General features: G+C 46.0%; 2 pseudogenes; one reads left to right on the forward strand and one right to left on the reverse strand.

The window, feature by feature from the left end:
* Nucleotides 1-12,683: 12,683 nt before the first annotated feature.
* On the forward strand, nt 12,684-13,811 carry LOC141111661 (U5 small nuclear ribonucleoprotein TSSC4-like; annotated as a pseudogene).
* Nucleotides 13,812-15,448: 1,637 nt separating this feature from the next.
* Nucleotides 15,449-15,567, reverse strand: LOC141113054 (5S ribosomal RNA; annotated as a pseudogene).
* Between the last annotated feature and the right edge of the window lie 6,848 nt (nt 15,568-22,415).

Raw genomic sequence — 22,415 nt, forward strand, 5'->3', positions numbered from 1 at the left:
GCCGATATGTATTCTTCTACATATTTGTGGTAAAAAAAAATCAAATAAGAGTATATTGATTGGTTTGCGCAATAGTTATAGCGTCTACAAAATAGGGGATAGTGTTATGGCATTTTTATTTTTAATTTTTTTTGCTAGTAATGGCGGCGATCTGGGATTTTTATCGGGACTGCGACATTATGGTGGTCACATCGGACAATTTTAACACTATTTTGGGACCATTGTCATTTATACAGCGATCAGTGCTTTAAAAATGCATTGCTTACTGTGTAAATGACACTGGCAGTGGAGGGGTTAACCACTAGGGGGCGATGAAGGGGTTAAGTGTGTCCTAGGGAGTGATTCTAACTGTGGGGGGATGGGCTTCAAGTCACATGACAGCGATCACCGCTCCCGATGACAGGGAGCTGTGATCTCTGTCATGACACTAGAACGGGGAAATGCCTTTGCCGTTCTGAGGCTCCGGACATCGAGTCCCCTGGTCCTGCGGCCAAGGTCATGCTGTACGCAGTGGGCGCGCGCCTGCTATCCCCGGCTCTTAAAGGGGACATACAGGTACGCCCATTTGCCCACCGCTGCCATTGTGCCAACGTATTTCGGCGTACGGCGGTTGGCAACTGGTTAAAGTGTTTGTTAAGGCAATTATATAAGACTATGCCAGCCCCTCTATTAGAGGCTGGCATAGCACACTGTGTAAGTTGTTTTTAAAAACGAGTGTTCTAAATACAGAATTTCAGCTGTCTTCAGGCCGATCACATTACTGACCCATCATTTTTTAGATTGTAAGCTCTAACGAGCAGGGCCCCCTGATTCCTCTTGTACCAAATTGTAATTTAACTGTAATGCCTGCCCTCATGTTGTAAAGTGCTGCGCAAACTGTTGGCGCTATATAAAACCTGTATTATAATAATAATAATAATAATACTTACTTGCGGCTGCTTTACAGCCGATGGAAGTCTTCTGCAGGAGGGGCCGGGATCTCCCTCTGACGTCAGCCGGAGAGATCACGTGGCTGCTTGTCTCCTCCGCAGAAGCCATCCATCGGAGCTGTAAAGCGGCTGTGAGTCACGTGACCAGCCTGAAGGCAGCTGAATTTCGGTATTTAGAACACTCTTGTTTTTAGCCTGTTCAGATCCACGCTATAGCCAAATGATGGCTACAGCGTGGATCTGCTTTGCCGGGAGGCCGTCTATTGACGCCCTCCCCTTTCAAAGCTGACCACTCCCCCCTGAAGGTGGCGCACGGCGCGCGCTATGATCACTTGAGTCATTGAGACTCGGGTGATCACAGATCCGAGTAAGGGGCCGATCCCGGGGTTAACAAACGCTTTAAGTTGGGGGTTAACAAACGCTTTAAGTAGTTGCAATGTTGATTGTCAGACTCCAAGACCTCTATAGATAGACAGCCATGCGGGGAAAGGCATCCAGCCAGATGCCACATCTGCATGAGTAGGATTGCTGTCTCCAATGGCAAACAATCTTGAACAGTTTCTAACAATAATTGTAATGGACTCCTTCACTTCTTCTACGATCTCCTATTGTAGATCTTCACTCAACTGAGCTCCCAGTCTATCACTTAGACCTATTGATCCACTGCCACTGGATCTCCTAAGCTCTTCCAATCTTCTTACTGAGTATCTTCTTTAAGCATCACCTCCGTGTCCCTGCTGGCACTCACAGATACTCTTCAAGCTTCACCCCACTGATCTGCTTGGTCCCTGGCTTGGTGCACAATAATGCTCTGCAAGCGTCACCTCCACTGGCTGGGTTCCTGGCTTGACATCGGCTGAAGTCTCCCAATTCTTCACCGTCCCCGGCTGGTGAGAATACTGCTCCGGTACTTGCTTCAGTTACTCACAGTCATCCCTGGTAATAAGGTGGATGGTCCCTTAGTGGCAACAGCTTCCCCTCTAGCTCCGACCACAACAGGTTCTCCGGCCTGCAGAACCATCACTTCTGGTTGGACTGCAAGCCGCAATCCCAACCCAGCGCTGCTTTTTTGCTTCTGGAAAGGCCCTCAGACAGCCTAGCAGCAAGAGGTCCCTGGGATAGGCCTCAGGTCTCTGGCCTAGCAGCCCGGGGCGATACAACACATGTCCACCCAGACGGCCATCCAAGTGACACAGAACCCCGATCACCTGACCACACCCAAATAAATAGGCTCTCCCAGCAGGCGAGCATCCAAGAAAATCCCTGCCCATTGGCTGAGACACCCCATTCATTCCTAATCTGTCCTTGCAATGGCCTTGTCTTATCTAATGTCACCAAGTACCTGGCACCTAGTGACAGAAGAGAAAAGTGCAGCAATTCCAGAATTAGGGTGAAATAATTTGACCTCCTAGCAATTGGCTGAGGCAACTACCGTCTGGCAACTCAATTTAACAGCATCCCTGCCTAACATCAGGGTGCTACACACCTACTTACTGTTGACTGACTCACTACATCTGAATGCTGAAAGTCTATTTCAAGTACCGTATTTATCGGCGTATAACACGCACTTTTTTCCCCTGAAAATCAGGAGAAAATTGTGGGTGCGTGTTATACGCCGATCCCCCGCCGATTGTGAGCTCTTCGGCCGCTCTCTGCGGCTTTTGGCTTTTCTCGGCGGATTTGAAAATGCCGCTGCCTTTCTCGGCCGCTTTCGGCCATTCTCGGCGGCTCTCGCCCGCCTTCGGCCATTCTCGGCGGCTCTCGGCCGCTTTCGGCAATTCTCAGCGGCTCTCGGCCACTCTCGACGTCTTTCGGCCGCTTTCGGCCATTCTCGGCGCCTCTCGCAGTCCCGCGGGAGCCGCAGAAAGCCGAGTGCATCCGAGAGTGGCGGAGAGCCGCCGAGAATGGCCGAAAGCGGGCAAGAGCCACCGAGAATGGCCGAAAGCGGCCGAGAACGGCGGCGCCATTTTCAAAGATGCAAACGACACAGGCTACAGAGGGACACTGACAAGGCTGCAATCGGGTACAAGACTACAGATGGACACTAACAAGGCTGCAATGGGGGACAAAGCTGCAATCAGGGACAACACTACAGATGGACACTGACAAGCCTGCAGATGGACACTGATGAGGCTGCATTGATGGGCATTTAAATGTAAGTTTTTTTCCTTAAACTTTCCTCCTAAAAGTTTTTTTCCTTAAAATTGTCTCCTAAACTTGGGGTGCGTGTTATACGCCGGCGCGTGTTATACGCCGATAAATACGGTATTAACTAATTTTATAAAATAATAAATTTAAGAGTCATTTTGGACTTTCATGTTCTTGTGTTCTTGATCTTAGCTTCATATTGACAATTGACAATACTGCGCTCCTGAACCTTATTTACAAAGATTTGCTTCAGATTCCCTTAATTATGACTCTTCTATACATTATACATTTACTGTGTTTTGAATTTGCTGCAAGGGCATTTGTGGACAGAAAAATCTTGAATGTGCCTGTCAGGACTTCAGATCAACAACTAATATATGCAAGAACAGAAGAGATCTGTAAGAGAAGGATGTCCTTGACCAAGCTGCGTTGTATGTGCAGAAAAGGTTCAGACATTTTTTGTATGTTTTTTTACAAATACCTAGTGCAAACAGTTCAGGCGGGAAACACATTTACCTTTTAATTTATCGTTCGTTCAGCGGAAAATGTCCAAACTTGTCCTTTGTTTTTTCGACTCAAAAACCTCTCAGCGATTATCTATTTTGCGCCAATTAACTGGCCGAAAAACGAACGAACTGTCTAAATGACCGAATTTCTGACGATTTTTCGTATAGTGTATGGCCAGCATATGTTTCCAAGCTGATTCTATCCCAATGTAGAGATCTGCTGCTCTCTACTCTACTGTTAGATCCTAATATCACAGTGTTTATGTATATTTACATATTAGCACTTCCTGTTTCGGGGAGGCTGGCTTTAAAGTGGAAGTAAACCCTTTTTGTAAACGTGTACCTACAGGTAAGCATATAATAAGGCTTACCTGTAGATACTGTGAATATCTCCTAAACTTGCACAGTTTAGGAGATATTCACGCTGCATGCAGCGGTGATGTTACCGGCGCATGCACTTTGAAGGACGGCATACCATCCCTTCAGAGCTCTGTGCCACAGTCCGTGACTCCCACACGCATGCATGGGAGTGACGTCATTGCGGCGCGGCCAGTCAGATGGCCGGAGGACGCAAACCTGGAAGGAAGACTGGGTGAAGAGGGAAGCGCCCTCAGTGGGGACACCGCGCGCCACTGGAACGCTTCCTTCTAAGGTCGGTATTTGAAAATGTGCTAGTACGCAATGCATACTAGCACATTATGCAATAGTCTTACAGGATTTTATAAAAAAGTGGTTTATTGCCGCTTTAGAACCCCAGAAGGAGGAAGAAGTGGAGAGAGAGAAAGTCTCAGACACGTGTCCTGTCTATGCTGCTAAATCCTGGCCAGAAGGAACTATTATGCAAGTATTCCTATGTTCTTATAGTTTAACTGCAGCTGCCCATAGCTTCTTGAGTGTGTATCCGAATCCTTGTGATAGACAGAGTATCTCTGTCCTATTGTTATTATCTCATATGTACAGTGCCAAATAGCTGGGTCTGTGCTAGTGTATGTGTGTAGAGGTCACCTTCCAGTATATTAGTAGGATAATTTGTTAATTGCAATAGAGTTTATATACAACTCTTGTTATTTTAGTTAATCTGTGCCATCTGGTCTGGGATTCTATAGCTAGTTTTAGTCTAGGGCTCAATAACCAGCATAGGCAACTGATGGCCACTTCTGGTATTTAGAGTTCTATTTGCATGTCACATTAGAAACTACCGGGTAATATAAGACGCAGAGTAGATGGGCACTCTGGGTTCCAGTTCCACGCACAGTTTCTGCCGTAGAGAAGCTGCGTTCCGGGCTGGTTGGACAAAGGTTGGAGGATTTCCTCATCACTGTTGATATTGTCTTCAGGTCTCCAACACAAAGTCGAATGCCACATTGTGACCATCCTCAGAGAACCCTGCAACTTTGCTACAACATTAATCTGGAAGTATCTTTATTAATAAATATTAATTAATAACTGCTAGTATTTATCTGGGTATATGTGCACAATTCCACAAGGATTCTTGTTGGGCCCTTTGCTGATAACACCTGTTTGTACATTGCATTATTATTATTATTATTAATAATATTTTCTTACATAAAGCTTGTATTATTTCAATACTGGTGTGCAGCTTTAGAAATTACGGTTATATGCTGGTTGCATTAATTCCTCTGCTCAGCAATTATTTTGATTAGATTACTGATTTATTTCCCACTAAGGGAACCCATCTGTTCTCAGGGGTTCTGTCTTGGATGGAGGTACTGCCAACTTTATTATTAAACCCACTCTTCCACTTAGCGCAGATTCTGGTTATCTTATATACCTATAGGTTTAGCGCAATATACTGTATGAGGAGGACCATTTGTCATAACCCCCCAAAAGAGGGCTACACCAATGCAGTTGCTTAAAATAAATAAATAAACATTTTCACTGCCAATTCTTTGACCATCCAGAACAAAATGGAAACTTCTTTATTCCCTCTATAGCTTCATTCTGAGTATTGTAAGTACCGTTAACACATTTTCAGAACAGCTACATAAGTTATAATTCACATGAACAAGCACAGTGTGGTTTATGTGGTATAAGGCTTATTTTAGATGCTGTGTGTAAATAGCAACATGCAGTACAAGCAAAGATGTGAAATCATTATCTTTGAGTTCTATTTGTGTCTAGGCCGATCTTCTGCAGATATTCGCTGCATGACCCATTACAAGTGAACAGCTGATGGCATTGTCAGCCTTCCATTGCTTTGAATGGGGCTTCCGGCCCGTAGCTAAACGCAGGAAACATCCCTGAGTATCCTGAGGGTATCATAGTCAGCCCCATATAGAAGTATGAATGAAACTGAAAGCGTACCTCCCAATTTTTTGAGATGGGAATGAGGGACACCTATTAGCAAAAGTATGTAGACATAGGACACACCCCCTGCCAGAGAATTCTACAAAAAAAAAGTGTTTTTTCTTTTTTTTACCACCACTATTCCTTTTTACTGGCTTTTGACATTTACAAATTTGGCAATTTAGAAATTGGAAGAAAGGTTTAGCACTGGGAAACACTTTTGAAAGATAAAAAGTGCATTTTATATATGACTATGTAGCCCCCTGGAGTTTAGGCAGGGTTGCTCCTCACAAATTTACTTGCCAGGTGTAGTTATCCTGGTTGATTACTAGAGATGTATTGATTTCTCCCTAAGTTTGGCCTGGTTGCACTTTTCTCTGCTACCACTAGGTGGCCGGGTACTTGGTGGTATTAGACACGAGAAGGGAACGCATCAACGCAAGGTCAGGTTATGGGTATATGGCAGGGATATGCAATTAGCCGACCTCCAGCTGTTGCAAAACTACAAGTCCCATCATGCCTCTGCCTCTGGGTGTCATGCTTGTGGCTGTCAGATCCTTGCTATGCCTCATGGGACTTGTAGTTCTGCAACAGCTGGAGGTCCGCTAATTGCATATCCCTGGTATATGAGGTATCTTAGCCAATGGGCAGGGGTTTTCTTGAATCCTTTGGCCTGCTGGGAGAGCCTATATATTCGGGTGAGGTCAGGTGATCTGTGTTTTGTGCCACCTGGACGGCTGTCTGGGTGGACGTGTGTTGTATTGCCCGGGTTGCTAGGCCGGAGATGGGGCCTATTCCGGGCACATCTGGCTGCTAGGCTGTCTGAGGGCCTATCCAGAAGCAAGAGAGCAGTGCAGGGTTGGGACTGCAGCTTGCAGTCCAACCAAAAGTGACGGTTCTGTCGGCCGGAGAACCTGTCGTGGTCGGAGGTAGAGGGGAAGCTGTCGCCAGTAAGGGACTATCCGCCTTATTACCAGGGACCACAGTGAGTAACTGAAGCAAGTACCGGAGCAGTATTCTCGCCAACCGAGGACGGTGAAGAATTGGGAAACTTCAGTGGAAATCAAGCCAGGGACCCAGCCACCAGAGGTGACACTTGCAGAGCAGCCTTGTGTGTCAAGCCAGGGACCGAGCAGGCCAGTGGGGTGAAGCTTGAGGGGTATATAGAGTGCCAAGCTAGGGACCCAGCAGAGAAGCGGGGGTGACACTTGAGGAAGATACAACCGTGAAGATTGGAGGAGATCAAGGGATTCAGTGGCAGTGAATCAGGGGGTCTAGTGAGAGACCGGGAGCTCAGTGTGCTGAAGAACTACAAGGAGTGATTGTAGCGAAAGTGAAGGAACTGTTAAGCTTTGTGTTTGGAACTGTTAAAGACTGTTGCCATAGGAGACAGCATTCCTACACATGCAGATGTGGCGTCTCACTGGATGCCTTTCCTTGCATGACCGTCCTTCTATTGAAGTCTCGGAGTCTGCCAATTAATCTTGCAACTACCTAAGGGTGTCCTGACCCTAACCCTCTCTCCCCCAAAAAGGTTTGTCAAGAGAAATAAACTTTCTTTTGCATCCAAGAAGTGTCTGGCGCCCAATAACTTTAACAACTATACACCCAGTATGTCTCACAACCCACAACATACAGAATGATGTCAGCTATCCCTGGCCCTGGAGGTTCTCAATAGACCAAAGGAGGCCAGGGACCTTGCTACAACTATATAGATCAGACCAAAATGAGGGACAAATGAGGAGGAAAGAGGGACTTTGTTCCAAATCAGGGACAGTTGGGAGCTATGCTGAAAGTGAAGTAATATAAGCAGTCCACAGAACCAACATGTTTCTAAGGGCACCTCTGAGGAATAGAAGTGGTGCATGATTCTGCTTGCCAACATCCTGCACATACTAAAGCATAGGTCAGGGTCTGACCTGATGTTTGTGCAGGCTGTGCAGAAGTAGGTCCTAAACAGAACTAGGGACATGTGGGACTTAAGCTGACCATACATCAGTAGGGACCGGCCATATTTGATCCATCTATGGGCAGGCTGGATGTACAGAAGTTGATCTTTCAATTGACTTCTGTACAACCAGTCTGTTGGAAAATGTCCGCACGATCTAAGCCACCGCCAGTGTATTCTGGCGGCGGGGAACCCTCCTCTGGACCTTTGACCCTACACTAACCCTGACAATGACCTAGATCAAACTTTAATCTAACAATTTTGTTGTTGTTTTAAAAAAAATGTCTCTCTCTACCCTCCCACGCTTAGAGACATCAGCTGCAGCCACAATGAGAGATTCACTCTCTTACCCTTCACCCTATTTGTTATGTTTACTGTTATCACCAAGACTGAAAGTCAAAGGGAATCAAAAACTTTGGATTGTCCCTATAACAGGAATTGGGGGGGTGGAGATATTTTCTTGGGGACACTAGTTCTGATGACCCTGGTAACAACCAGGAATTCCATCACTTTAGAGGGATTTCTTTTCACTTCCTGTTGCAGCGGTTTTTCTCTTGTTTTTGTTTTTTTTTAAGATTTCCACGCTATTTTTTCTAAAGCATAAATATTTGAAATCTCTCATATCCATTCTTTAATAGATGGACTATCTGGGGACTTCCAGCCTCTTAAAGTGGTTGTAAAGGCTAAAGTTTTCATTTTGATTTAAAAAAAAAGAGGGCATACTCATCTGCTCTGTACATTGATGTTGTCCTCACCTGCTCTTTTTCGGTCCCCCACGTCCATAGACTCACACAGCAAGCCACGGTCACACCCCCACTCCTTCCTCACAGGATTTGACTGACAGCAGCAGGAGTCAATAGCTCCCACTGCTCTCAGTGTAGCCTAGGAGAGCAGGAAGAGTGCAGAGAAGAGCTGCAGTCGGGCACAGCACTGGATCAATAGAATACTTAGGTAAGTGTTTAGGGAGGCGAGGGGCACATGTAGTAAAATGTTTTATACCTTAATACATAAAATAGATTCGGGTAAAAAATATTTATCTTTAGAATCACTTTAATATAATCAATTTTTGCAGCACTAGGAATAATGAGTATAAACAATAATTCTTCAGTCAATACGCAAAATCATTCCGTCTAATGAAGGCTATGTATTAAAGTACCTCACTTTGCAAAACAACCCATTCAGTTTAAAATAGAAATGCAAGGCAAATAGTTTTTGTATCTATATAAAAAAAAAATACAAATTATGTGTGTGATCACATAGCTGTTCTCAGCTGCATAAGAGACTTAGAGAGCCGGGGGTGGAGACTGAAGGTGGTGTGTCAGCAGGAGGCAGAGAAAGAGCAGTACACTGATCTTCCCACTGAAGAACTGTGCAGAATGGGGTGTCAGCCAGGGGCGGACTGACCATTCAGGAATGCAGCACTGCCCGAGGGCCCAGGGCCAGCAGGGGGCCCCATGAGAGACTCCTGGCAGAGAAAAGACTAGGCTCATTATGAAATGATGAGGATGGCGATGCTCATAGGGAATTGCAGGGAGGGAAGCACTGAAGGTGGCCTGAGAAGTTCCAGAAGTGAGAGGTTTTCTCCACTGAGCAAAGCCTACCTACAGTATCCCCAAGTGGCCATTCCATACGCTGCGCCTCCCTTGCCTCTCCCCTGTGTGGGCTCGGTGCAGCGCGCTGTGCCCTGTGTCTGACCGCTCAGTGCTATGAGAAGCAACAGTGGGACTAGAGTGGGTTGTGGCGGTGTCTGGCTCTATGGAGGAAGCTGAGGACGTTGTCTATCAGGAAAACCAAACCGCTGGTGTCCACCTGTGTCATCCTGAGCGAGATACGTTACATTCTGTGCCTGTGCCATGTGGACTGGGTGACAAACTACATGGGTAGCCTCTATGTGGCACCCCCTGACATACAAGGTACAACACCAAACTCCACTCCACACCGAGAGTACATGGTTATTATTATACTACATCAGGTGCAGACTGACCATTTGGGCCTCGGGCACTGCCTGAGGGCTAGGGGCCAATTGGGAGCCCCATGAGAGGCTCCTGGCTCATTACTTCACCTCCCAGAAGGTGAGCGCAGCACCCCCATAGCAATGCCACTGGCTAGGACAGGAGATTATACTCAATGGTGGATCATCCATTGTGCCCCGTTACACACCACACAATGGATTAAATGCGATTCCCATCATGGCCGCCATTCCCTAATTCCCTCCTCCACTGCACGAACCTCTGTGGCTCTCTTGCAGTTGCGGCATTGATAGGTGACATTGATGGGCACTGATAGGCTGCACTGATATGCAACAATGATGAGGAGGCACTGATTGGTGGCATTGATTGACTAGTATTGATGTCCCCAGAGAGAATCAACGGTTACCGGCTCTCCTCATGCTGTCACAGTGCATGAGAAGACTGCCAATAACTGGCAAGTCTCTTTATACTGTGAGCAGCTGTGATTGGACACAGCTGATCACATGGTAAAGGGCCACTGTGATTGGCCCTTTACCTCTATCTGTCCTCTATTGCTCTTTTACTTCATGTGCTCAAAGGTGCTTCAGGTCTTTTACAATCCCAACAACACCCCTGGCACATTGAAAACCATGCCCACTCTTTACTATGGTGCATTAAGCACACTGCATTTTTTTTTGTATCAAGCAATAGGGTCCAATGATCTTGCACATAGGGCCCAGTAGTGGCCGCTCCATAAAGGGCGCAGGGGCGCCGCCCCCCCCTCCCATCCATGCGTCCGGCCCCTAATCTACATGCAGAATGCCGGACGCATGGATTTCAATGTTTTTTTTTTTTTTATAGAAGCAAATGATTAGAGCCTGAGGCTCTAAATGGCTTTAAGAAAGAGTGGGCTCGGGGCGCAGAGCACTGCTCCCTGAGCACACCCACTTGTGTGACAATAGCGAATGAATATTCTCTATTGCCTTCTTCATTCTCCTCCCAGCCAATCAGGAAGCCCCTATTGGCTAGGGAGTCCTAGGACTCTGGCCAATTGTGTCTCAGGACATACTTCCTGTTCCTGTGTGGCTGGAAGGAGAATGTCCCACTATGTGCGGCCCCGGTTTTGCCTTCACCTTACTCCATAATAAAGGGGTTGTAAAGGTATACATTTTTTCACCTTAATGCATTCTATGCATTAAGGTGAAAAAACTTTAGATAATACCGCCGCCCCCAGCCCCCCCGTTTTACTTACCTGACACCTCGAAACTCGGCCGCTCGTTCCCGACCTCCATTCAGCCGATCAGCCTGGTCGCTGATTGGCTATAGTGGATGGATTGAAAGCAGCGCAGCCATTGGCTCGCGCTGCTGTCAATCACATCCAATGATGCGGCGCGCCGGGGGCGGGGCCGAGTGATACAGCGAGCGGCTATAGCCGCCGGCTGTATCACGGGAGCACGCCCGCAATAACTAACCACCATGCGAGGGAGCTCGCATTAAGGTGGTTAGTTATTGCGGGGAGGAGCTGAGACAGCCGCCGAGGGACCCCAGAAGAGCAGGTTCGGGGCCACTCTGTGCAGAACGAGCTGCACAGTGAAGGTAAGTATAACATGTTTGTTATTTTTAAAGAAAAAAAAATTTACCTTTACAACCCCTTTAAGGTAAGGCAGAATTGTCACGGCTCATATGGCTCATTCGCAGTGTCTGGTGAGCGCCGTTGTTCGTCTCTGTGGGGGATCACAATCCTGCCACAGGATGTTAAAGCTCAGTAACCTGTTCATTGATGTAAAAAAAGAGGAAGCCTTGAGTACTGGCATAGATGCAGGGAGCTGAGACCTTGTTATCTGATGGTCAAGGACTGATGAAGCTTTGTCACCTGTTAATGTATACCAGTGTGGAAGCAAATATAGGTGTATGATATGAGCTGGAGTGTGCACTGATGCTAGAAGGATGATGAGTGTGCCCCTGCCATCCTCTTCACCTGGTTGGTAACTTTATGTTTCATGTACAGACTTCATTACTGGTAACGTATGGTAAAAAAACATACAAGTGTGAAATTATGAGAAGAAAATCAGTCCTTGTCACCATCAGAGGCAGGCTGGCAACTACAGAATGAATATGTTAGACATCCTTTGTGATCATAGGATTTTTATAACAGCTTACCGGTAAAATCCTTTTCTTTTGAAGTACATCACGGGACACAGAGCCATAGTAGATACTATGTGGGTTATAGTCCACCTTCAGGTGCTGGACACTGGCACACCCTAAACAGGAAGTTGCCTCCCTATATAACCCCTCCCACTACTGGGAGTATCTCAGTTTTGTAGGAAAGCAATAAACGTGTATACAAGAAAGAGGGGCGGGACCTCTGTGTCCCGTGATGTACTTCAAAAGAAAAGGATTTTACAGTTAAACTGTTATAAAAATCCTATTTTCTTTAATCGTACATCACAGGACACAGAGCCATATTAACTACTATGTGGGATGTCCCAGAGCAATGCCAACTGAGGGGAGAGAGACACAACCAACGTAGGGAACCATGAAATCAGAAGACTTTTACTGCTGCCTGCAGTACACTGCGCCCAAAGGCGACATCCTCATGTCTTTTTACATCCACCAGATAGAATCTGGTAAATGTATGGATTGAAGACCAAGTTGCGGCAGAATTGAGCCATGGAAGCTTGGTGATACACTGCCCACGAAGCACTAGCAGCCCTAGAAGAGTGCGCTTTGATTTGAGAGGGTAGAACTACCTCTTTAAACCATAAGCTTGAACGAATACTTGTCGAATCCATTTAGAAATAGTAGATTTTGATGCTGCCCCGTCCTCTTTTAGGACCTTTAGGCAACACGAACAAAACATCTGTTTTCCGAATCTGAGCAGTCCCCTTTAAGAAGACTTTGACTGGCAGTATGGAAGCTGAGCAGAGAGAGACGATCATAGCTGAGCTGAAGGAGATCCATAGCAGTACGAGCAGCCTGGTGAAGTCATTAAGACTGTTGGTGGAATTTACAGACCCTGAGAAAGGGGAGCTTACACAAGCACAGGACAAGGTATCTGAATCCCTATCTGTGTGGAAAACCCTGTTTTCTGCAGCTGCACAATCACCTGCTTCCAGTCCCTGAGCAATGTCTGACCCAACAGAAAAGGATGATGGCAATAAACCCTTCAGTGCATTATCCTTTGAATGTCCTCATGATCCTGGCACACTGTCACTTAGTGACTCAGACCCTGAGTTATCAGATGATGCAGAGGTGGAATCTGTGAGTGCAGAGGAAGAAGAGAATGACGAAGAAGACAATAGAAAGGAAGGTGGGCATGAATCTCCTTTGCAGCCTTTCCTCTTGAAAGGAACAGATGCAGGCTTCTCCCAGCGCAGTCATGGCATTTTTGGAGGCTTGTTAGATGTACAGAAATTGCCACCTCTTTCCAAGCATAACACAAAAGGGAAGCAAGGGGTTAGTGCTAGTTTGATTCCTGAAATTCCAGCTTCTGATTCTAACCCATTCGAACAAAGGGAGAAAACCACCATATCTTCAAATACTGGAAGCTCAAGCGTTACCACTAAAAAACTCTCAGCACCGCTACGCACCTTCCTGATTATCTAGCCCACCCAGAGCGCTGGACAAAGTACAGTCTAGAGGATGTTCAAGATACCAGTGACCGCGGCAACCGAAATACGGCTACAAATTTCATGGCAGAGTTAAAACTTTAAAAAGAAGCTAAGGAGGCCTCCAAGAATACCACCAACCCACGCTCCTTCAACCAAGATTCCTCCAGTGCTGGGGAGGGAAGAATCATGTTCACAAAGCCACAGAAAAAGAGCCAGAAAGATGGTGAGAAAAGTGGGGCACAGCCAGGACAACCGCACATGGCCAAGTCATGGGGTGATGATGGCCTGGAAGATGCTGAGGGTATGGCAGAAAAGGCAACATCTGAATCTTTGGGGTTTCACGGATCTAAGAAACGGAGCCGGAAAAATATCAGACCAAAAAACATGAAAAAGAGGAAGAGGACTCTTCATAAGGAGTGCTGGGGGTGGGGAATGTCAAAATATAATCTAATTTGTTGTGGAGTGACCTTAAAAGCAATAATGAAACATAATATTGTTTAGAGTATTATTGTAAGTTCAGTCTTTAAAAAAAAATATTCTGATTTGAAGAAGACTTTGACTGATACCACATCAAGAGAATGTAGTAATTTTTGTTCCATAGAACAGGGTTCTGGAAAAATGAAGGTAGAACAATATGCTGGTTTAGATAAAAACCTGGTATTAACTTCAGTAAAAAGTTATGATGAGGACGCAATACTACCTTATCCTTGTGAACAATAAAAATATGGCTTTTTACAAGAAAGAGCAGCCAATTCTGATACCCTTCTTGCAGCAGATATGGTTACCAGAAAAAATAGTTTCCTTGTCAAAAAAGAACCAAGGGAATATGTCGTATCGGCTCCAAAAAAGGCTGTTTTGTAATGCCGACAAAACTAAATTCAAGTCCCAAGGGTTCAGGGCTTACCTAAGCCGTGTTACCCCCCTGAATAAAGTTACAAACGAAAGAATGCGAAGCAAGTGGTCGTTGAAATAATGGTGGGAATGGTACATGGTGGGAAGATATTTCCAAAATATTTTTTTTTTTGCTACTGTGGTTCTGGTTTTGCACACAGAGACTTTGGTTTCTCACAGAGACTTTGCTTTTTATACGGACTTTGTCACATACACGAGTATATATTTTTATGCATATCCGGTCTGGATATATCCTTACAGATTTGGTATATATATGTCACATGAGTTAATGTATGGTTTAATTTTATCTTCTGATTATATATATACACGTATGGTTTTCGGATAGTCCAGTAGATGCCACTTTGATCATCTCACTACAAGCAGCTATTGGATTGTATGACATATTGAGTCCACACTTGAGTATTTATTATTGCTGCTGTTTGCTCTAAGGGGCACACTGCCCACTGGAATGAATGTACACATTGAGCATACACTTTAGTATTGAACATCATTGCCGTTTGGCCTGAGGGGCACACTGTCACAGTTTAGGGTTCTGTATTTTATGTTGGTGTATGGAAATTAGTGCATGCTTATAATTACCGATACGCACATTTATGGTACTTACCTTTTTTTTTTGTTAACTGCACTGGGATCTGCACTATTTATGTTTATTATTTTTGTACTGGAATTGGGTATTTTATAATAGGTCCTAATAGGGTAGCGCCATTTCCCCATTTTTTCTAGATCTATCTCTGGGATCCCCCATTTTTGACATATTGACAGGAAGATATTGGGGTGAAGGAATATTCTTTTGGGAACAACTGCTGGCGACTCAAGTAGTCCGCCTGCCAATTTTCTATTCCTAGAATGAAGACTGCCGTGGCATTGTCAGATCAAATCCTGGGAGGACAATACCGTAAACAGAATGTTCAGGCCCTCAGGACCAAGAGCTCTGCCTAGATTTCTAAAATGTTAATGGGCAGGGCCATTTCTGATCTGGGCCACTTCTATTGGACAGTTGCCTCTTCCAGGACTGTTCCCCAACCTAAACAAAAAAGGTTGGCATATGTTGTTACCACTTCCCAGTTAACTGAAGGAAGGATTTTCCCCTTAGCAGATTTTGGATATTAACCATTAACTGCGGCTCCGGCAGGCACCCAGCCTACAGCACCTGGTATTTCCAGGTGTTCTCTCATCCGGGTACTAACCAGGTCCGACCCTGCTCAGCCTCCAAGATCAGACGAGATTGGGCGCTATCAGGGTGATGTGGCCGTAGGCTTTGGAGTCAGACACATTGAGAATGTAGAGCTTGAACCCTTTGTTCCAAGCTGATAGGATACTGTTTAGCAGCAGTCTCGAATGAAACAGCATAAGGAACGGCCTTGAATGAAGCCACCATCTTTCCCAACAACCTCATGCAAAGTTGAATAGAAGAAATTCATCTTGCTTCGACCACCTAATCAGTTCCTTTATGGCGCTGATCTTTGCCTGGGGTAAGAATACCCTTTTCTGGGCTTACCTATGATCGGACCCAAGTATTTTAGCCTTCTTCATGGTTTTAAAGAAGATTTATCCTAGGTTGTGAATCCGACCTAGATATTCCAGGTAGTTGAATGTGGTGACCATACTTTGGCCTAAGCGGGCTACCGACTGGTCTTATCAAGAACAGATCGACTAGGTAAACCATAATCGTTATACCTTGGACCCTTAATCTGGCTAGAAGAGGGGCCAGAACCTTTGTAAACACTCAAAGTGCAGTAGCTGGACCGTATAGCAGAGCTACACACTGAAAATTAAGATTTTCCACCTTGAAAAGTAGATATTACTAGTAAACAAGGAAATGGGCATATGGAGGTATGCATCTTTGATGTCGATTGACGCCAGAAGTTCTCCTCCTTGTAGGATGGAGATAAATGATTTGGATTGACTCCATACAAAAAAAAGAGTGGTTATGTTTAGGAAATTAATTTAGATTTTTGAGATCCAGAATGTCCATTCGGATTTGGCACCGTGATAAAAGAGGGATCTCTGGATCCTTAGAAATGTTTGATCTAAGAAAACGAGGAGACTCTTGGAACTCAAGTTTGTACCCTTGAGGAAGTCCCCCATTAGTCTCAACACTCTTCCTGCCAGATCCTTGAGAACTGCAGAAGAATTCCCCCTATTCGATTGAACCTGACGGTGGAAGCCGTGACTGCATGGAGGCTGATGCCTCTGGCACAGGAGAAGGAGCTTTAAAATGAAAATACATTTACTCTTTTTCTTAAATGGAAAAAGGGGTGCTTTCCACTAGAGTTTCTTTGGATGTATTATCCAAAACATCCCCTAATAGCTGTTTCACCGCAAAAAAAAAAATTAGCCAGGAGCTTCTTACAAGGCGTTTAGAGAAGGGCGCAAGGCCTGAAGGATAGAATCTCTCATAGCAACTATTGCAAACATAAAGCTGCCTCCTGGGCCTTTTTTTTTCAATAGGAATCCAACCTTTTTATCCGTTGGATCCCTAAGCATTTGAGCATTGTCTGCCGAACAAGTCAAACTTATTCACAAAGGATATAGCAGCGTTAATTGCTGGAATACCCTACTTAGTGAATTTCCTCCACCATAGGATAAAGTGTGAAAACTTTTTAGGAGGGAAAATAATGCTTATCTGGGTGGTCCTCTCAGATACAAAAAAGCTTTTCCAGCAATGAATGGACAGGAAAAGGCATGCACAGCTTGAGGAGGCTTTAGTGAACCCAAACACTCAGTTAAGGGTACATAAAGGTGGAGCGATCATTCAGCAAGAAATTGCACCATCAATCTTAAGATTTCAATAAGGTCTCAGGCAAACAACTATTCCTGCTTTACACTGGATATGTAAAGCTGCAAGACACACATTTTATGATTCTAAAGAGGCATATCATGCAGTGTGTCACCACCAACAAGGAAACCTGTACTGGGAAAATACATAAGCCATATCTGATAAACCTCAGAAAATGCTAGGAGCCTGGCTCCCTCCGAAACTGACCAGAAATAAGTATGCAGAAAGAAAAATCAGAGTAAACCCAGACTTCGTGACCTGCACTGACTCTATTGAAGGTTTTGGATCAACGACAGCCAGGCAACTAGCATTTTTCATAAATAACGGATGACCAATAGCAGCTTCCGCATTTTCTAAGCACAGTTTGTGACACCCCCCCCCCACCCCCCCCGAAATTTTGAGCACCAGCCACCACTGGGCACAGTGGGTGTATAGATATGGGAACCCCTCATAATGGCCACAGCAGGTGTAAAGACCCAGGAACTCAGCACAGGGATGGAGGGAACCCTGATAATGGGCACAGCAGGTGTACAGACCTGGGAACTCAGCACAGGGATGGTGGGAACCCCTCATAATGGACACAGCGGGTGTACAGACCCGAGAACTCAGCACAGGGATAGTGGAAACCCCTCACAATGGGCACAGCAGGTGTACAAACCCCAGAACTCAGCACAGGAATGGTGGGAACCCCTCACAATGGGTACAGCAGGTGTACAGACCCAGGAACTCGGCACAGGGATGGTGGGAACCCCTCACAATGGGCACAGCAGGTGTACAGACCCAGGGACTCAGCACAAAAATGGTGGGAACCCCTCATAATGGGCATAGCAGGTGTTCAGACCCGGGGAACTTGGCACAGGGATGGTGGGAACCCCTCATAATGGGCACAGCAAGTGTACAGACCTGGGAACTCAGCACAGGGATGGTGGGAACCCCTCAAAATGGGCACAGCAGGTGTAAAGACCTGAGAACTCAGCACAGGGATAGTGGAAACCCCTCACAATGGGCACAGCAGGTGTACAAACCCCAGAACTCAGCACAGGAATGGTGGGAACCCCTCACAATGGGTACAGCAGGTGTACAGACCCAGGAACTCGGCACAGGGATGGTGGGAACCCCTCACAATGGGCACAGCAGGTGTACAGACCCAGGGACTCAGCACAAAAATGGTGGGAACCCCTCATAATGGGCATAGCAGGTGTTCAGACCCGGGAACTTGGCACAGGGATGGTGGGAACCCCTCATAATGGGCACAGCAAGTGTACAGACCTGGGAACTCAGCACAGGGATGGTGGGAACCCCTCAAAATGGGCACAGCAGGTGTAAAGACCCTGGAACTCAGCACAAGAATGGTGGGAAGCCCTCATAATGGGCACACAGGTGTACAGACCAGGCCTGCATTACTAAAGCCCCATACACACTATCATATTTTCTGCTGAGTTTTTCCTTCAGATTTACCAAAACCATATAATATGAGGTCAAACCTTAGGAGTTTCAATGTGTATGCAATCAGGCAGGCCCTTGCACTACATGGTTTTGGTAAATCTGAAGGAAAAACTCAGCAGAAAATCTGATAGTGTGTATGGGGCTTCACAGTTTCTTTTTTCAGTTTGATTGCGCCCCCCCAAGAATTATGAGCACCAGCCGCTACTGACACAGGCCGATTGACTTCATAAAACACCCCTGATTACACTGTGGGACATGGATGGAGGAGGCTTATCTGTGGTCCATGTACATGATCTGTGGATGATCTTCTACCCTACCCTTGTGTTTTTCTCCTCTCATTTCCTCCTTGACCACACACATACAATCACATTTTTCTGTACGCTCTCCATTTCATTCACACTATATCCATTGAGCTGTGCTGACCTGCGTAGATCATTGAAGGCTTAAAGAAAAATTCCAAGCATAAATATGTAGCGCTGGTAGATTTGCAATCTACCGTATGTTAGGTAAATTTAGTAAATTGGGCATTAGGAAGGTAAAGTTTGCCTCTGTTCCAGCTTGGCTGACGTTGTGTGTGTTTCCGTGCTGACCGGTGGGTGTCACTGTTACCACTGGTCAGGGTTGGAAAGGCAACGTGTTGAAGCGTATGGATGCTCCTCTGTCCCGGAGGCACGCTCGGTGGAGGTGGTCCTCCGAGTTGCATTCTGGGCGAGGGTAATTATGGGACAGATGCCATATTTTGGGGTTCGTTTTACAGCCACCTGCTGGCCCTCCTGGCCGACAGGTATGCGTTAAGGAGCTACCTCGTGGTCCTCCGATCGGGAGGCCCACGATACAGCGGCGCAGGGGTGGGTCCAGAGGCTTGTCTGGGGCCTACCACCGCGGCCGAGGAATGGTCCTGAGCTGTCGGTCCTGTGTGACGAAGCTGGACAACCGAGCAGATCCCAGGGGAGGACCCGTCTTGGAGAGATCACGCAGCGTGCTGGTCTATAGAGAGGCCTGGTGACTCAGTTGGAGGACATGTCCAAAAGTAACTATACAGCATAGTGTTGCCGGCTCGTCTTAAAGGTTCAAGCACTGTGACTGACTTTCACTATAGAAAAACCTATACATCGTGTGGCAGAGGATTGTACGGATTTTGCTCACAAAACAAGTCTGTGGCAGAGACTTTGATTCGTGCTGCGTGCTGGCTGCTAGACTGGTGAGAGAGGCCTATTGTCAGGGATCTGTCAGCACCAGACCGGGACATTTGCATGCGCCGGCGCGCCCCTGTTCAGACTATGCAGCAATCCCCAGCTGTTGCTGTGCGTCAGCGCGTCCCTCGGGCGCGTGTGGGAGCGCAACGTGTGTGTGTGCGTGCGCGCGTTAACGTGGTTTAGCGCCAAGGAACGCATAAGAGTCCTACTGCTGCATGGGCGCACTGCTGTTTCGTCTTCAGCTTCTGTGAACTTGTTACCCTGCACCTGATTGATCTGTCTACCATACTGACCCGGCTTGTCTGACCATTCCTCTCTCTCCAATCCAACCCGGCTTGCCTGACCCTGCTGCTGTCTCTGCCAATACCGTTGCCGACCTCTGCCTGCCTACCGACTCTGCTTCTGCCTGCCGTTATTACCTGCCTTGTTTGCCTGCCGACCCGGACTGTCTGACCCTGCTTGTGCCTGCCGTTTGCTTCTGTGCTGCTGCACCTTCAGCTCCAGCTCCAGTGATCTCTGCATCTGCATCTCCAGAGCTGCAGCCTGCTGCTCTCTTCTGACCACCTTACCTGCAGTCCAGCCATCCCTGGAGGGATCTCTACTCTGCTCCAGCATCAGAGACTTCTACCTCACCGGGCACTCCTACCCCACTGTGCTCACGAGACCACTGTCCCCACTCCAGTGGCTCCTGAACCAGCGCTGTATGAGAGGTCTTCTCCTACAAGTCAGGCTCTACTACCAGGTACCTAACACCTATCCAGACGAGCAAGGAGTGTGTCCCACAAGGGGAGCGCATTTTAAATAGTCAAAAAAGGGAAAACCGCGCTATAAAATGATATAAACAATAGTCCAATTGTGAAGTCTCAAAAAAATGAAATAAATGGTCCCAGTTACAGTCCAGACAAAGAGGATAAGTATGTGATATGAAATTCTTCCAAGGGAAACAATGATGGCGGACACAGTTAGCAGAACACACCAATATATATTGCGCTTACCAGAAGTAAGTCGTAAAAGGGCGAGTGGCTTAAACCCAGCCTGGGCCTTTAAATATACGCTCCAGATGAAACAGGAAGGGCGCCCTCGTCCCGTAGATCCACAAATAATGGTCCAAAAAAATATAACAAAAATATATAGCGTAATATTGTTTACATAAACACCACGCCAAACCAAAAAAGAAGTGACACTCAATTGACCTTAAATCATGTGTAATCATATAAAATCCTATGCTAAATAGCTAGGACAATGTAGTGAGTATCATGCAAACATGCAAAAATAGAATCAAAAAATCAAATATAGGTTACAAATTATAAGTGGGTAAAGGTTGCAACGACTCCCAAAATCTGCTTACCAGATATAATTGGACAGTCGATGTGTATACATCACCCCAAAATTATATGAAAGATTGTGAGGAAAAAAACTCCCATCAGGTGCTGAGAAAACTAATAGTACGAGCTGCTTACCAGAAGACAGACCCTCATATGTAGATATAGTGAAATCAGGAACCAAACACCAAAGGAGCAGACATTAAATGGACCTTAGGGAATGTCCCCTTACCAGACAAGTAAAGCAGAAAGGCAGATGTATTGCGGTCTCAGCCAGACTCCCGAGCGTAACGGTGTAACCACGTCTTGCCCTCTCAGTCCGGACTCAGCAGCACATATGTAATGAAGAGCCAATAGTGTAATACTGCGTATAGTAGGTTTATTGTAAAAAAGAATAACACTTACATAAATACGAGATTTAAAAGCGAAAGTAAAATCGAAGCCGGCCGGCCTCCGGACACACTCCCGTCCTCAATCGAACGACGTGGTGACGTCAGCACGCCCCTCCCAGACGCGTTTCGTCATACGTTTGACGTTCTCAATGGGGAACTCAAATAGTATTTGAATTCTACCAGGACATTTTGTCAAGAGAACCCTACCAGAGAATATTTGAGTTTGAGTTTCTTCTGCAAGTTTCCTTTCCACCTCTTTCCTGCTACTTCCTAAGTCATTTGTTTTAATAAAGCATTGAAAACGTACTCCAGTGTTGGTGCGTGTGTTGTCCAGGAGTAATTTCAACAGAACCCTAGACCCGGTGCCGGTGAAACAGAGGGAAGCAGAGTGACGGTAACAGACCCGCTTAAACCAGCAGCTCCACCGTGAGTTAGTGCTACAAATATTTTTTTATTACTTACATTGGTCTATCTTGGACCAATGTAACTGTATATACCATACCCAGCCAATGCCCCTGGATGCTGGAGATCAGTGAAGTAGATGTCAATACTCCAGTAATCTCCACTTGCTTTTGGGCTTTGTGTGGGTGTGGTTTAAGTGTGGGCGGGGGCCCCATGATCTCCTATTGCCTGGGGGCCCCTGGTGTCAGCACAAGTTTGATCATTGAAGTACAGGCAGGCTATGTTCCCAGCACATTAGAGAAAAAACAAGATCTGTGCCAAATGGGAAAATAAAACAATACTTTCTTATGTACTTAGCTGCAGTTACAAAAAATTGGGATGTTTAAAAAGTCATATACAGGGGGTCCCCTAGTTACAAACATCTGACTTACAAACAACTCCTACTAACAAACGGAGGGAGACAACAGGAAGAGTGAGGAAATCTACCCCTAGGAAGGGAAATTCACTCCTGTAAGAGTTATGGGAAAAAGGTGTCTCCACTGAAACTTTATCACCAATCCTTGTTTCC

Source organism: Aquarana catesbeiana, linkage group LG11 (genome assembly GCF_042186555.1).
Source record: "Aquarana catesbeiana isolate 2022-GZ linkage group LG11, ASM4218655v1, whole genome shotgun sequence".
Taxonomy (NCBI): Eukaryota; Metazoa; Chordata; class Amphibia; order Anura; family Ranidae; genus Aquarana; species Aquarana catesbeiana.